The sequence below is a fragment of the Lithobates pipiens genome, unplaced genomic scaffold (genome assembly GCF_037356315.1).
Source record: "Lithobates pipiens isolate NorthernLeopardFrog02 unplaced genomic scaffold, aLitPip1_a1.2 Scaffold_8, whole genome shotgun sequence".
In the NCBI taxonomy this organism is placed as follows: Eukaryota; Metazoa; Chordata; class Amphibia; order Anura; family Ranidae; genus Lithobates; species Lithobates pipiens.
Window position 1 is genome coordinate 607,498,303 of NW_027507903.1, and position 14,737 is coordinate 607,513,039.

The 14,737-nt window shown below is 52.9% G+C and overlaps 12 non-coding genes across 12 annotated transcripts; all 12 read left to right on the forward strand.

The window, feature by feature from the left end:
• Positions 1-258: 258 nt before the first annotated feature.
• Positions 259-340, forward strand: TRNAS-GCU (transfer RNA serine (anticodon GCU)). The gene has a single exon. It is a non-coding gene; the product is annotated as a tRNA-Ser (tRNA).
• Positions 341-1,532: 1,192 nt separating this feature from the next.
• Positions 1,533-1,614, forward strand: TRNAS-GCU (transfer RNA serine (anticodon GCU)). Its single transcript has one exon. It is a non-coding gene; the product is annotated as a tRNA-Ser (tRNA).
• Positions 1,615-2,802: 1,188 nt separating this feature from the next.
• On the forward strand, positions 2,803-2,884 carry TRNAS-GCU (transfer RNA serine (anticodon GCU)). Its single transcript has one exon. It is a non-coding gene; the product is annotated as a tRNA-Ser (tRNA).
• A 1,174-nt stretch (positions 2,885-4,058) lies between these two features.
• TRNAS-GCU (transfer RNA serine (anticodon GCU)) lies at positions 4,059-4,140 on the forward strand. The gene has a single exon. It is a non-coding gene; the product is annotated as a tRNA-Ser (tRNA).
• Positions 4,141-5,326: 1,186 nt separating this feature from the next.
• TRNAS-GCU (transfer RNA serine (anticodon GCU)) lies at positions 5,327-5,408 on the forward strand. Its single transcript has one exon. It is a non-coding gene; the product is annotated as a tRNA-Ser (tRNA).
• A 1,193-nt stretch (positions 5,409-6,601) lies between these two features.
• On the forward strand, positions 6,602-6,683 carry TRNAS-GCU (transfer RNA serine (anticodon GCU)). The gene has a single exon. It is a non-coding gene; the product is annotated as a tRNA-Ser (tRNA).
• Positions 6,684-7,880: 1,197 nt separating this feature from the next.
• Positions 7,881-7,962, forward strand: TRNAS-GCU (transfer RNA serine (anticodon GCU)). The gene has a single exon. It is a non-coding gene; the product is annotated as a tRNA-Ser (tRNA).
• Positions 7,963-9,149: 1,187 nt separating this feature from the next.
• Positions 9,150-9,231, forward strand: TRNAS-GCU (transfer RNA serine (anticodon GCU)). The gene has a single exon. It is a non-coding gene; the product is annotated as a tRNA-Ser (tRNA).
• A 1,188-nt stretch (positions 9,232-10,419) lies between these two features.
• On the forward strand, positions 10,420-10,501 carry TRNAS-GCU (transfer RNA serine (anticodon GCU)). Its single transcript has one exon. It is a non-coding gene; the product is annotated as a tRNA-Ser (tRNA).
• A 1,186-nt stretch (positions 10,502-11,687) lies between these two features.
• Positions 11,688-11,769, forward strand: TRNAS-GCU (transfer RNA serine (anticodon GCU)). Its single transcript has one exon. It is a non-coding gene; the product is annotated as a tRNA-Ser (tRNA).
• A 1,186-nt stretch (positions 11,770-12,955) lies between these two features.
• TRNAS-GCU (transfer RNA serine (anticodon GCU)) lies at positions 12,956-13,037 on the forward strand. Its single transcript has one exon. It is a non-coding gene; the product is annotated as a tRNA-Ser (tRNA).
• Positions 13,038-14,225: 1,188 nt separating this feature from the next.
• On the forward strand, positions 14,226-14,307 carry TRNAS-GCU (transfer RNA serine (anticodon GCU)). Its single transcript has one exon. It is a non-coding gene; the product is annotated as a tRNA-Ser (tRNA).
• The last annotated feature ends 430 nt before the right edge of the window (positions 14,308-14,737 follow it).

Consider the following 14,737-nt stretch of genomic DNA (forward strand, 5'->3'; position numbering starts at 1 on the left):
CATACCTCTTCTTCTGTGAGAACCTCAGATGGGAATCCAGTTGGACAATGCCATGGCTATGGCCTACGTCAATCACCAAGGGGGTCACCGAAGGTGGTGCCTCTCAGAAGGAAGCATATTGCCCCAGGAGGACGTGGTGCTCAGACATACTCAGACTCCTGGCAGACTCTCCGTGCGCCCTCCCAGATTGCCGGAATCTGGCTAAGCCCTTCTCAAAAGCCACAGACAAGAAACGGCCCAAGGTTCTAGGTTACACATGACGAGGTGGCCGAGTGGTTAAGGCGATGGACTGCTAATCCATTGTGCTCTGCACGCATGGGTTCGAATCCCATCCTCGTCGGTAGTTTAGTTCGTAATCAATGTAAACGTGCTTAACGTAAAGCATTTCATGGCACAAAGGTCTTGTACACATAGAAAAAAAGGCACTGTCAACCTGGACCTAGACATTCTACCTCCCTTCCATGCCCCCTCCTCGGCCCAATCCACAGCTCTCCCCTCTGCACTCAGTCAGACCCACCCTGTCCCACTTTTGTACTCCCCTCTGTCCACAGCTTTAACTTCTGTGCGAGCCGCCCCCCCCCAATACCCCCCCCCCCAGCTCCAGCCCCCGCATTCCTGTTACGCCCTGCACTGCCCCCTGCACCCACTCTGCACTTGACTGGGTTGCAAAGGATGTGCACCACGTGAGGCGCTGTGGCTTAGTTGGTGAAAGCGCCTGTCTAGTAAACAGGAGATCCTGAGTTCAAATCTCAGCAGTGCCTGCCGTGGAGTCTTTCCATTTATAACGTTTTCAGTTTTGCGCAAGCTTAATGGCAGCCTTGAGTCTCCCAAGCGTGGTAGGTTTCCAACCCAGTGCTAGCTTGAGGGAAGACCTTGCCTCCAAAGATTTGAAAAATTCTCACAAAGAGCTATCCCCCAAGTGGGACGCTGTGGCTTAGTTGGTGAAAGCGCCTGTCTAGTAAACAGGAGATCCTGAGTTTAAATCTCAGCAGTGCCTGCCGTGGAGTCCATCCATTTCTAACATTTTCAGTATTGCGCAAGCTGAATGTCACCCCTCAGTCTCCCAAGCGTGGTAGCCCACCGACCCAGCGCTGGACCCAGGCAAGACCCTGCCTCCAACGACTTGAAAAATTCCCACTGTACATATCAGCCTATCAGGCTAAAGATCAGTCCTGGGTGCCCTTTTGAATGCAGGGGACTTATTCTTTGGAGGGAGCCCGCCTTCCCATCAACATTCTGGAGCACAGGACAATTCAGGCCTCCCTTCAATGTTGCATACCTCTTCTTCTGTGAGAACCTCAGATGGGAATCCAGTTGGACAATGCCATGGCTATGGCCTACGTCAATCACCAAGGGGGTCACCGAAGGTGGTGCCTCTCAGAAGGAAGCATATTGCCCCAGGAGGACGTGGTGCTCAGACATACTCAGACTCCTGGCAGACTCTCCGTGCGCCCTCCCAGATTGCCGGAATCTGGCTAAGCCCTTCTCAAAAGCCACAGACAAGAAACGGCCCAAGGTTCTAGGTTACACATGATGAGGTGGCCGAGTGGTTAAGGTGATGGACTGCTAATCCATTGTGCTCTGCACGCATGGGTTCGAATCCCATCCTCGTCGGTAGTTTAGTTCGTAATCAATGTAAACGTGCTTAACGTAAAGCATTTCATGGCACAAAGGTCTTGTACACATAGAAAAAAAGGCACTGTCAACCTGGACCTAGACATTCTACCTCCCTTCCATGCCCCCTCCTCGGCCCAATCCACAGCTCTCCCCTCTGCACTCAGTCAGACCCACCCTGTCCCACTTTTGTACTCCCCTCTGTCCACAGCTTTAACTTCTGTGCGAGCCGCCCCCCCCCCAATACCCCCCAGCTCCAGCCCCTGCATTCCTGTTACGCCCTGCACTGCCCCCTGCACCCACTCTGCACTTGACTGGGTTGCAAAGGATGTGCACCACGTGAGGCGCTGTGGCTTAGTTGGTGAAAGCGCCTGTCTAGTAAACAGGAGATCCTGAGTTCAAATCTCAGCAGTGCCTGCCGTGGAGTCTTTCCATTTATAACGTTTTCAGTTTTGCGCAAGCTTAATGGCAGCCTTGAGTCTCCCAAGCGTGGTAGGTTTCCAACCCAGTGCTAGCTTGAGGGAAGACCTTGCCTCCAAAGATTTGAAAAATTCTCACAAAGAGCTATCCCCCAAGTGGGGCGCTGTGGCTTAGTTGGTGAAAGTGCCTGTCTAGTAAACAGGAGATCCTGAGTTCAAATCTCAGCAGTGCCTGCCGTGGAGTCCATCCATTTCTAACATTTTCAGTATTGCGCAAGCTGAATGTCACCCCTCAGTCTCCCAAGCGTGGTAGCCCACCGACCCAGCGCTGGACCCAGGCAAGACCCTGCCTCCAACGACTTGAAAAATTCCCACTGTACATATCAGCCTATCAGGCTAAAGATCAGTCCTGGGTGCCCTTTTGAATGCAGGGGACTTATTCTTTGGAGGGAGCCCGCCTTCCCATCAACATTCTGGAGCACAGGACAATTCAGGCCTCCCTTCAATGTTGCATACCTCTTCTTCTGTGAGAACCTCAGATGGGAATCCAGTTGGACAATGCCATGGCTATGGCCTACGTCAATCACCAAGGGGGTCACCGAAGGTGGTGCCTCTCAGAAGGAAGCATATTGCCCCAGGAGGACGTGGTGCTCAGACATACTCAGACTCCTGGCAGACTCTCCGTGCGCCCTCCCAGATTGCCGGAATCTGGCTAAGCCCTTCTCAAAAGCCACAGACAAGAAACGGCCCAAGGTTCTAGGTTACACATGACGAGGTGGCCGAGTGGTTAAGGCGATGGACTGCTAATCCATTGTGCTCTGCACGCATGGGTTCGAATCCCATCCTCGTCGGTAGTTTAGTTCGTAATCAATGTAAACGTGCTTAACGTAAAGCATTTCATGGCACAAAGGTCTTGTACACATAGAAAAAAAGGCACTGTCAACCTGGACCTAGACATTCTACCTCCCTTCCATGCCCCCTCCTCGGCCCAATCCACAGCTCTCCCCTCTGCACTCAGTCAGACCCACCCTGTCCCACTTTTGTACTCCCCTCTGTCCACAGCTTTAACTTCTGTGCGAGCCGCCCCCCCCAATACCCCCCAGCTCCAGCCCCCGCATTCCTGTTACGCCCTGCACCCACTCTGCACTTGACTGGGTTGCAAAGGATGTGCACCACGTGAGGCGCTGTGGCTTAGTTGGTGAAAGCGCCTGTCTAGTAAACAGGAGATCCTGAGTTCAAATCTCAGCAGTGCCTGCCGTGGAGTCTTTCCATTTATAACGTTTTCAGTTTTGTGCAAGCTTAATGGCAGCCTTGAGTCTCCCAAGCGTGGTAGGTTTCCAACCCAGTGCTAGCTTGAGGGAAGACCTTGCCTCCAAAGATTTGAAAAATTCTCACAAAGAGCTATCCCCCAAGTGGGGCGCTGTGGCTTAGTTGGCGAAAGCGCCTGTCTAGTAAACAGGAGATCCTGAGTTCAAATCTCAGCAGTGCCTGCCGTGGAGTCCATCCATTTCTAACATTTTCAGTATTGCGCAAGCTGAATGTCACCCCTCAGTCTCCCAAGCGTGGTAGCCCACCGACCCAGCGCTGGACCCAGGCAAGACCCTGCCTCCAACGACTTGAAAAATTCCCACTGTACATATCAGCCTATCAGGCTAAAGATCAGTCCTGGGTGCCCTTTTGAATGCAGGGGACTTATTCTTTGGAGGGAGCCCGCCTTCCCATCAACATTCTGGAGCACAGGACAATTCAGGCCTCCCTTCAATGTTGCATACCTCTTCTTCTGTGAGAACCTCAGATGGGAATCCAGTTGGACAATGCCATGGCTATGGCCTACGTCAATCACCAAGGGGGTCACCGAAGGTGGTGCCTCTCAGAAGGAAGCATATTGCCCCAGGAGGACGTGGTGCTCAGACATACTCAGTCTCCTGGCTGACTCTCCGTGCGCCCTCCCAGATTGCCGGAATCTGGCTAAGCCCTTCTCAAAAGCCACAGACAAGAAACGGCCCAAGGTTCTAGGTTACACATGACGAGGTGGCCGAGTGGTTAAGGCGATGGACTGCTAATCCATTGTGCTCTGCACGCATGGGTTCGAATCCCATCCTCGTCGGTAGTTTAGTTCGTAATCAATGTAAACGTGCTTAACGTAAAGCATTTCATGGCACAAAGGTCTTGTACACATAGAAAAAAAGGCACTGTCAACCTGGACCTAGACATTCTACCTCCCTTCCATGCCCCCTCCTCGGCCCAATCCACAGCTCTCCCCTCTGCACTCAGTCAGACCCACCCTGTCCCACTTTTGTACTCCCCTCTGTCCACAGCTTTAACTTCTGTGCGAGCCGCCCCCCCCAATACCCCCCAGCTCCAGCCCCCGCATTCCTGTTACGCCCTGCACTGCCCCCTGCACCCACTCTGCACTTGACTGGGTTGCAAAGGATGTGCACCACGTGAGGCGCTGTGGCTTAGTTGGTGAAAGCGCCTGTCTAGTAAACAGGAGATCCTGAGTTCAAATCTCAGCAGTGCCTGCCGTGGAGTCTTTCCATTTATAACGTTTTCAGTTTTGCGCAAGCTTAATGGCAGCCTTGAGTCTCCCAAGCGTGGTAGGTTTCCAACCCAGTGCTAGCTTGAGGGAAGACCTTGCCTCCAAAGATTTGAAAAATTCTCACAAAGAGCTATCCCCCAAGTGGGACGCTGTGGCTTAGTTGGTGAAAGTGCCTGTCTAGTAAACAGGAGATCCTGAGTTCAAATCTCAGCAGTGCCTGCCGTGGAGTCCATCCATTTCTAACATTTTCAGTATTGCGCAAGCTGAATGTCACCCCTCAGTCTCCCAAGCGTGGTAGCCCACCGACCCAGCGCTGGACCCAGGCAAGACCCTGCCTCCAACGACTTGAAAAATTCCCACTGTACATATCAGCCTATCAGGCTAAAGATCAGTCCTGGGTGCCCTTTTGAATGCAGGGGACTTATTCTTTGGAGGGAGCCCGCCTTCCCATCAACATTCTGGAGCACAGGACAATTCAGGCCTCCCTTCAATGTTGCATACCTCTTCTTCTGTGAGAACCTCAGATGGGAATCCAGTTGGACAATGCCATGGCTATGGCCTACGTCAATCACCAATGGGGTCACCGAAGGTGGTGCCTCTCAGAAGGAAGCATATTGCCCCAGGAGGACGTGGTGCTCAGACATACTCAGACTCCTGGCAGACTCTCCGTGCGCCCTCCCAGATTGCCGGAATCTGGCTAAGCCCTTCTCAAAAGCCACAGACAAGAAACGGCCCAAGGTTCTAGGTTACACATGACGAGGTGGCCGAGTGGTTAAGGCGATGGACTGCTAATCCATTGTGCTCTGCACGCATGGGTTCGAATCCCATCCTCGTCGGTAGTTTAGTTCGTAATCAATGTAAACGTGCTTAACGTAAAGCATTTCATGGCACAAAGGTCTTGTACACATAGAAAAAAAGGCACTGTCAACCTGGACCTAGACATTCTACCTCCCTTCCATGCCCCCTCCTCGGCCCAATCCACAGCTCTCCCCTCTGCACTCAGTCAGACCCACCCTGTCCCACTTTTGTACTCCCCTCTGTCCACAGCTTTAACTTCTGTGCGAGCCGCCCCCCCCAATACCCCCCCCCCCCCAGCTCCAGCCCCCGCATTCCTGTTACGCCCTGCACTGCCCCCTGCACCCACTCTGCACTTGACTGGGTTGCAAAGGATGTGCACCACGTGAGGCGCAGTGGCTTAGTTGGTGAAAGCGCCTGTCTAGTAAACAGGAGATCCTGAGTTCAAATCTCAGCAGTGCCTGCCGTGGAGTCTTTCCATTTATAACGTTTTCAGTTTTGCGCAAGCTTAATGGCAGCCTTGAGTCTCCCAAGCGTGGTAGGTTTCCAACCCAGTGCTAGCTTGAGGGAAGACCTTGCCTCCAAAGATTCGAAAAATTCTCACAAAGAGCTATCCCCCAAGTGGGGCGCTGTGACTTAGTTGGTGAAAGCGCCTGTCTAGTAAACAGGAGATCCTGAGTTCAAATCTCAGCAGTGCCTGCCGTGGAGTCCATCCATTTCTAACATTTTCAGTATTGCGCAAGCTGAATGTCACCCCTCAGTCTCCCAAGCGTGGTAGCCCACCGACCCAGCGCTGGACCCAGGCAAGACCCTGCCTCCAACGACTTGAAAAATTCCCACTGTACATATCAGCCTATCAGGCTAAAGATCAGTCCTGGGTGCCCTTTTGAATGCAGGGGACTTATTCTTTGGAGGGAGCCCGCCTTCCCATCAACATTCTGGAGCACAGGACAATTCAGGCCTCCCTTCAATGTTGCATACCTCTTCTTCTGTGAGAACCTCAGATGGGAATCCAGTTGGACAATGCCATGGCTATGGCCTACGTCAATCACCAAGGGGGTCACCGAAGGTGGTGCCTCTCAGAAGGAAGCATATTGCCCCAGGAGGACGTGGTGCTCAGACATACTCAGACTCCTGGCAGACTCTCCGTGCGCCCTCCCAGATTGCCGGAATCTGGCTAAGCCCTTCTCAAAAGCCACAGACAAGAAACGGCCCAAGGTTCTAGGTTACACATGACGAGGTGGCCGAGTGGTTAAGGCGATGGACTGCTAATCCATTGTGCTCTGCACGCATGGGTTCGAATCCCATCCTCGTCGGTAGTTTAGTTCGTAATCAATGTAAACGTGCTTAACGTAAAGCATTTCATGGCACAAAGGTCTTGTACACATAGAAAAAAAGGCACTGTCAACCTGGACCTAGACATTCTACCTCCCTTCCATGCCCCCTCCTCGGCCCAATCCACAGCTCTCCCCTCTGCACTCAGTCAGACCCACCCTGTCCCACTTTTGTACTCCCCTCTGTCCACAGCTTTAACTTCTGTGCGAGCCGCCCCCCCCAATACCCCCCCCCCCCTCCCCAGCTCCAGCCCCCGCATTCCTGTTACGCCCTGCACTGCCCCCTGCACCCACTCTGCACTTGACTGGGTTGCAAAGGATGTGCACCACGTGAGGCGCTGTGGCTTAGTTGGTGAAAGCGCCTGTCTAGTAAACAGGAGATCCTGAGTTCAAATCTCAGCAGTGCCTGCCGTGGAGTCTTTCCATTTATAACGTTTTCAGTTTTGCGCAAGCTTAATGGCAGCCTTGAGTCTCCCAAGCGTGGTAGGTTTCCAACCCAGTGCTAGCTTGAGGGAAGACCTTGCCTCCAAAGATTTGAAAAATTCTCACAAAGAGCTATCCCCCAAGTGGGGCGCTGTGGCTTAGTTGGTGAAAGCGCCTGTCTAGTAAACAGGAGATCCTGAGTTCAAATCTCAGCAGTGCCTGCCGTGGAGTCCATCCATTTCTAACATTTTCAGTATTGCGCAAGCTGAATGTCACCCCTCAGTCTCCCAAGCGTGGTAGCCCACCGACCCAGCGCTGGACCCAGGCAAGACCCTGCCTCCAACGACTTGAAAAATTCCCACTGTACATATCAGCCTATCAGGCTAAAGATCAGTCCTGGGTGCCCTTTTGAATGCAGGGGACTTATTCTTTGGAGGGAGCCCGCCTTCCCATCAACATTCTGGAGCACAGGACAATTCAGGCCTCCCTTCAATGTTGCATACCTCTTCTTCTGTGAGAACCTCAGATGGGAATCCAGTTGGACAATGCCATGGCTATGGCCTACGTCAATCACCAAGGGGGTCACCGAAGGTGGTGCCTCTCAGAAGGAAGCATATTGCCCCAGGAGGACGTGGTGCTCAGACATACTCAGACTCCTGGCAGACTCTCCGTGCGCCCTCCCAGATTGCCGGAATCTGGCTAAGCCCTTCTCAAAAGCCACAGACAAGAAACGGCCCAAGGTTCTAGGTTACACATGACGAGGTGGCCGAGTGGTTAAGGCGATGGACTGCTAATCCATTGTGCTCTGCACGCATGGGTTCGAATCCCATCCTTGTCGGTAGTTTAGTTCGTAATCAATGTAAACGTGCTTAAAGTAAAGCATTTCATGGCACAAAGGTCTTGTACACATAGAAAAAAAGGCACTGTCAACCTGGACCTAGACATTCTACCTCCCTTCCATGCCCCCTCCTCAGCCCAATCCACAGCTCTCCCCTCTGCACTCAGTCAGACCCACCCTGTCCCACTTTTGTACTCCCCTCTGTCCACAGCTTTAACTTCTGTGCGAGCCGCCCCCCCCCAATACCCCCCAGCTCCAGCCCCCGCATTCCTGTTACGCCCTGCACTGCCCCCTGCACCCACTCTGCACTTGACTGGGTTGCAAAGGATGTGCACCACGTGAGGCGCTGTGGCTTAGTTGGTGAAAGCGCCTGTCTAGTAAACAGGAGATCCTGAGTTCAAATCTCAGCAGTGCCTGCCGTGGAGTCTTTCCATTTATAACGTTTTCAGTTTTGCGCAAGCTTAATGGCAGCCTTGAGTCTCCCAAGCGTGGTAGGATTCCAACCCAGTGCTAGCTTGAGGGAAGACCTTGCCTCCAAAGATTTGAAAAATTCTCACAAAGAGCTATCCCCCAAGTGGGGCGCTGTGGCTTAGTTGGTGAAAGTGCTTGTCTAGTAAACAGGAGATCCTGAGTTCAAATCTCAGCAGTGCCTGCCGTGGAGTCCATCCATTTCTAACATTTTCAGTATTGCGCAAGCTGAATGTCACCCCTCAGTCTCCCAAGCGTGGTAGCCCACCGACCCAGCGCTGGACCCAGGCAAGACCCTGCCTCCAACGACTTGAAAAATTCCCACTGTACATATCAGCCTATCAGGCTAAAGATCAGTCCTGGGTGCCCTTTTGAATGCAGGGGACTTATTCTTTGGAGGGAGCCCGCCTTCCCATCAACATTCTGGAGCACAGGACAATTCAGGCCTCCCTTCAATGTTGCATACCTCTTCTTCTGTGAGAACCTCAGATGGGAATCCAGTTGGACAATGCCATGGCTATGGCCTACGTCAATCACCAAGGGGGTCACCGAAGGTGGTGCCTCTCAGAAGGAAGCATATTGCCCCAGGAGGACATGGTGCTCAGACATACTCAGTCTCCTGGCTGACTCTCCGTGCGCCCTCCCAGATTGCCGGAATCTGGCTAAGCCCTTCTCAAAAGCCACAGACAAGAAACGGCCCAAGGTTCTAGGTTACACATGACGAGGTGGCCGAGTGGTTAAGGCGATGGACTGCTAATCCATTGTGCTCTGCACGCATGGGTTCGAATCCCATCCTCGTCGGTAGTTTAGTTCGTAATCAATGTAAACGTGCTTAACGTAAAGCATTTCATGGCACAAAGGTCTTGTACACATAGAAAAAAAGGCACTGTCAACCTGGACCTAGACATTCTACCTCCCTTCCATGCCCCCTCCTCGGCCCAATCCACAGCTCTCCACTCTGCACTCAGTCAGACCCACCCTGTCCCACTTTTGTACTCCCCTCTGTCCACAGCTTTAACTTCTGTGCGAGCCGCCCCCCCCCAATACCCCCCCAGCTCCAGCCCCCGCATTCCTGTTACGCCCTGCACTGCCCCCTGCACCCACTCTGCACTTGACTGGGTTGCAAAGGATGTGCACCACATGAGGCGCTGTGGCTTAGTTGGTGAAAGCGCCTGTCTAGTAAACAGGAGATCCTGAGTTCAAATCTCAGCAGTGCCTGCCGTGGAGTCTTTCCATTTATAACGTTTTCAGTTTTGCGCAAGCTTAATGGCAGCCTTGAGTCTCCCAAGCGTGGTAGGTTTCCAACCCAGTGCTAGCTTGAGGGAAGACCTTGCCTCCAAAGATTTGAAAAATTCTCACAAAGAGCTATCCCCCAAGTGGGGCGCTGTGGCTTAGTTGGTGAAAGTGCCTGTCTAGTAAACAGGAGATCCTGAGTTCAAATCTCAGCAGTGCCTGCCGTGGAGTCCATCCATTTCTAACATTTTCAGTATTGCGCAAGCTGAATGTCACCCCTCAGTCTCCCAAGCGTGGTAGCCCACCGACCCAGCGCTGGACCCAGGCAAGACCCTGCCTCCAACGACTTGAAAAATTCCCACTGTACATATCAGCCTATCAGGCTAAAGATCAGTCCTGGGTGCCCTTTTGAATGCAGGGGACTTATTCTTTGGAGGGAGCCCGCCTTCCCATCAACATTCTGGAGCACAGGACAATTCAGGCCTCCCTTCAATGTTGCATACCTCTTCTTCTGTGAGAACCTCAGATGGGAATCCAGTTGGACAATGCCATGGCTATGGCCTACGTCAATCACCAAGGGGGTCACCGAAGGTGGTGCCTCTCAGAAGGAAGCATATTGCCCCAGGAGGACGTGGTGCTCAGACATACTCAGTCTCCTGGCTGACTCTCCCTGCGCCCTCCCAGATTGCCGGAATCTGGCTAAGCCCTTCTCAAAAGCCACAGACAAGAAACGGCCCAAGGTTCTAGGTTACACATGACGAGGTGGCCGAGTGGTTAAGGCGATGGACTGCTAATCCATTGTGCTCTGCACGTATGGGTTCGAATCCCATCCTCGTCGGTAGTTTAGTTCGTAATCAATGTAAACGTGCTTAACGTAAAGCATTTCATGGCACAAAGGTCTTGTACACATAGAAAAAAAGGCACTGTCAACCTGGACCTAGACATTCTACCTCCCTTCCATGCCCCCTCCTCGGCCCAATCCACAGCTCTCCCCTCTGCACTCAGTCAGACCCACCCTGTCCCACTTTTGTACTCCCCTCTGTCCACAGCTTTAACTTCTGTGCGAGCCGCCCCCCCCCAATACCCCCCAGCTCCAGCCCCCGCATTCCTGTTACGCCCTGCACTGCCCCCTGCACCCACTCTGCACTTGACTGGGTTGCAAAGGATGTGCACCACGTGAGGCGCTGTGGCTTAGTTGGTGAAAGCGCCTGTCTAGTAAACAGGAGATCCTGAGTTCAAATCTCAGCAGTGCCTGCCGTGGAGTCTTTCCATTTATAACGTTTTCAGTTTTGCGCAAGCTTAATGGCAGCCTTGAGTCTCCCAAGCGTGGTAGGTTTCCAACCCAGTGCTAGCTTGAGGGAAGACCTTGCCTCCAAAGATTTGAAAAATTCTCACAAAGAGCTATCCCCAAGTGGGGCGCTGTGGCTTAGTTGGTGAAAGCGCCTGTCTAGTAAACAGGAGATCCTGAGTTCAAATCTCAGCAGTGCCTGCCGTGGAGTCCATCCATTTCTAACATTTTCAGTATTGCGCAAGCTGAATGTCACCCCTCAGTCTCCCAAGCGTGGTAGCCCACCGACCCAGCGCTGGACCCAGGCAAGACCCTGCCTCCAACGACTTGAAAAATTCCCACTGTACATATCAGCCTATCAGGCTAAAGATCAGTCCTGGGTGCCCTTTTGAATGCAGGGGACTTATTCTTTGGAGGGAGCCCGCCTTCCCATCAACATTCTGGAGCACAGGACAATTCAGGCCTCCCTTCAATGTTGCATACCTCTTCTTCTGTGAGAACCTCAGATGGGAATCCAGTTGGACAATGCCATGGCTATGGCCTACGTCAATCACCAAGGGGGTCACCGAAGGTGGTGCCTCTCAGAAGGAAGCATATTGCCCCAGGAGGACGTGGTGCTCAGACATACTCAGACTCCTGGCAGACTCTCCGTGCGCCCTCCCAGATTGCCGGAATCTGGCTAAGCCCTTCTCAAAAGCCACAGACAAGAAACGGCCCAAGGTTCTAGGTTACACATGACGAGGTGGCCGAGTGGTTAAGGCGATGGACTGCTAATCCATTGTGCTCTGCACGCATGGGTTCGAATCCCATCCTCGTCGGTAGTTTAGTTCGTAATCAATGTAAACGTGCTTAACGTAAAGCATTTCATGGCACAAAGGTCTTGTACACATAGAAAAAAAGGCACTGTCAACCTGGACCTAGACATTCTACCTCCCTTCCATGCCCCCTCCTCGGCCCAATCCACAGCTCTCCCCTCTGCACTCAGTCAGACCCACCCTGTCCCACTTTTGTACTCCCCTCTGTCCACAGCTTTAACTTCTGTGCGAGCCGCCCCCCCCAATACCCCCCAGCTCCAGCCCCCGCATTCCTGTTACGCCCTGCACTGCCCCCTGCACCCACTCTGCACTTGACTGGGTTGCAAAGGATGTGCACCACGTGAGGCGCTGTGGCTTAGTTGGTGAAAGTGCCTGTCTAGTAAACAGGAGATCCTGAGTTCAAATCTCAGCAGTGCCTGCCGTGGAGTCTTTCCATTTATAACGTTTTCAGTTTTGCGCAAGCTTAATGGCAGCCTTGAGTCTCCCAAGCGTGGTAGGTTTCCAACCCAGTGCTAGCTTGAGGGAAGACCTTGCCTCCAAAGATTTGAAAAATTCTCACAAAGAGCTATGCCCCAAGTGGGGTGCTGTGGCTTAGTTGGTGAAAGCGCCTGTCTAGTAAACAGGAGATCCTGAGTTCAAATCTCAGCAGTGCCTGCCGTGGAGTCCATCCATTTCTAACATTTTCAGTATTGCGCAAGCTGAATGTCACCCCTCAGTCTCCCAAGCGTGGTAGCCCACCGACCCAGCGCTGGACCCAGGCAAGACCCTGCCTCCAACGACTTGAAAAATTCCCACTGTACATATCAGCCTATCAGGCTAAAGATCAGTCCTGGGTGCCCTTTTGAATGCAGGGGACTTATTCTTTGGAGGGAGCCCGCCTTCCCATCAACATTCTGGAGCACAGGACAATTCAGGCCTCCCTTCAATGTTGCATACCTCTTCTTCTGTGAGAACCTCAGATGGGAATCCAGTTGGACAATGCCATGGCTATGGCCTACGTCAATCACCAAGGGGGTCACCGAAGGTGGTGCCTCTCAGAAGGAAGCATATTGCCCCAGGAGGACGTGGTGCTCAGACATACTCAGACTCCTGGCAGACTCTCCGTGCGCCCTCCCAGATTGCCGGAATCTGGCTAAGCCCTTCTCAAAAGCCACAGACAAGAAACGGCCCAAGGTTCTAGGTTACACATGACGAGGTGGCCGAGTGGTTAAGGCGATGGACTGCTAATCCATTGTGCTCTGCACGCATGGGTTCGAATCCCATCCTCGTCGGTAGTTTAGTTCGTAATCAATGTAAACGTGCTTAACGTAAAGCATTTCATGGCACAAAGGTCTTGTACACATAGAAAAAAAGGCACTGTCAACCTGGACCTAGACATTCTACCTCCCTTCCATGCCCCCTCCTCGGCCCAATCCACAGCTCTCCCCTCTGCACTCAGTCAGACCCACCCTGTCCCACTTTTGTACTCCCCTCTGTCCACAGCTTTAACTTCTGTGCGAGCCGCCCCCCCCCCAATACCCCCCAGCTCCAGCCCCCGCATTCCTGTTACGCCCTGCACTGCCCCCTGCACCCACTCTGCACTTGACTGGGTTGCAAAGGATGTGCACCACGTGAGGCGCTGTGGCTTAGTTGGTGAAAGCGCCTGTCTAGTAAACAGGAGATCCTGAGTTCAAATCTCAGCAGTGCCTGCCGTGGAGTCTTTCCATTTATAACGTTTTCAGTTTTGCGAAAGCTTAATGGCAGCCTTGAGTCTCCCAAGCGTGGTAGGTTTCCAACCCAGTGCTAGCTTGAGGGAAGACCTTGCCTCCAAAGATTTGAAAAATTCTCACAAAGAGCTATCCCCCAAGTGGGGCGCTGTGGCTTAGTTGGTGAAAGCGCCTGTCTAGTAAACAGGAGATCCTGAGTTCAAATCTCAGCAGTGCCTGCCGTGGAGTCCATCCATTTCTAACATTTTCAGTATTGCGCAAGCTGAATGTCACCCCTCAGTCTCCCAAGCGTGGTAGCCCACCGACCCAGCGCTGGACCCAGGCAAGACCCTGCCTCCAACGACTTGAAAAATTCCCACTGTACATATCAGCCTATCAGGCTAAAGATCAGTCCTGGGTGCCCTTTTGAATGCAGGGGACTTATTCTTTGGAGGGAGCCCGCCTTCCCATCAACATTCTGGAGCACAGGACAATTCAGGCCTCCCTTCAATGTTGCATACCTCTTCTTCTGTGAGAACCTCAGATGGGAATCCAGTTGGACAATGCCATGGCTATGGCCTACGTCAATCACCAAGGGGGTCACCGAAGGTGGTGCCTCTCAGAAGGAAGCATATTGCCCCAGGAGGACGTGGTGCTCAGACATACTCAGTCTCCTGGCTGACTCTCCGTGCGCCCTCCCAGATTGCCGGAATCTGGCTAAGCCCTTCTCAAAAGCCACAGACAAGAAACGGCCCAAGGTTCTAGGTTACACATGACGAGGTGGCCGAGTGGTTAAGGCGATGGACTGCTAATCCATTGTGCTCTGCACGCATGGGTTCGAATCCCATCCTCGTCGGTAGTTTAGTTCGTAATCAATGTAAACGTGCTTAACGTAAAGCATTTCATGGCACAAAGGTCTTGTACACATAGAAAAAAAGGCACTGTCAACCTGGACCTAGACATTCTACCTCCCTTCCATGCCCCCTCCTCGGCCCAATCCACAGCTCTCCCCTCTGCACTCAGTCAGACCCACCCTGTCCCACTTTTGTACTCCCCTCTGTCCACAGCTTTAACTTCTGTGCGAGCCGCCCCCCCCAATACCCCCCCCCCCCCCCAGCTCCAGCCCCCGCATTCCTGTTACGCCCTGCACTGCCCCCTGCACCCACTCTGCACTTGACTGGGTTGCAAAGGATGTGCACCACGTGAGGCGCTGTGGCTTAGTTGGTGAAAGCGCCTGTCTAGTAAACAGGAGATCCTGAGTTCAAATCTCAGCAGTGCCTGCCGTG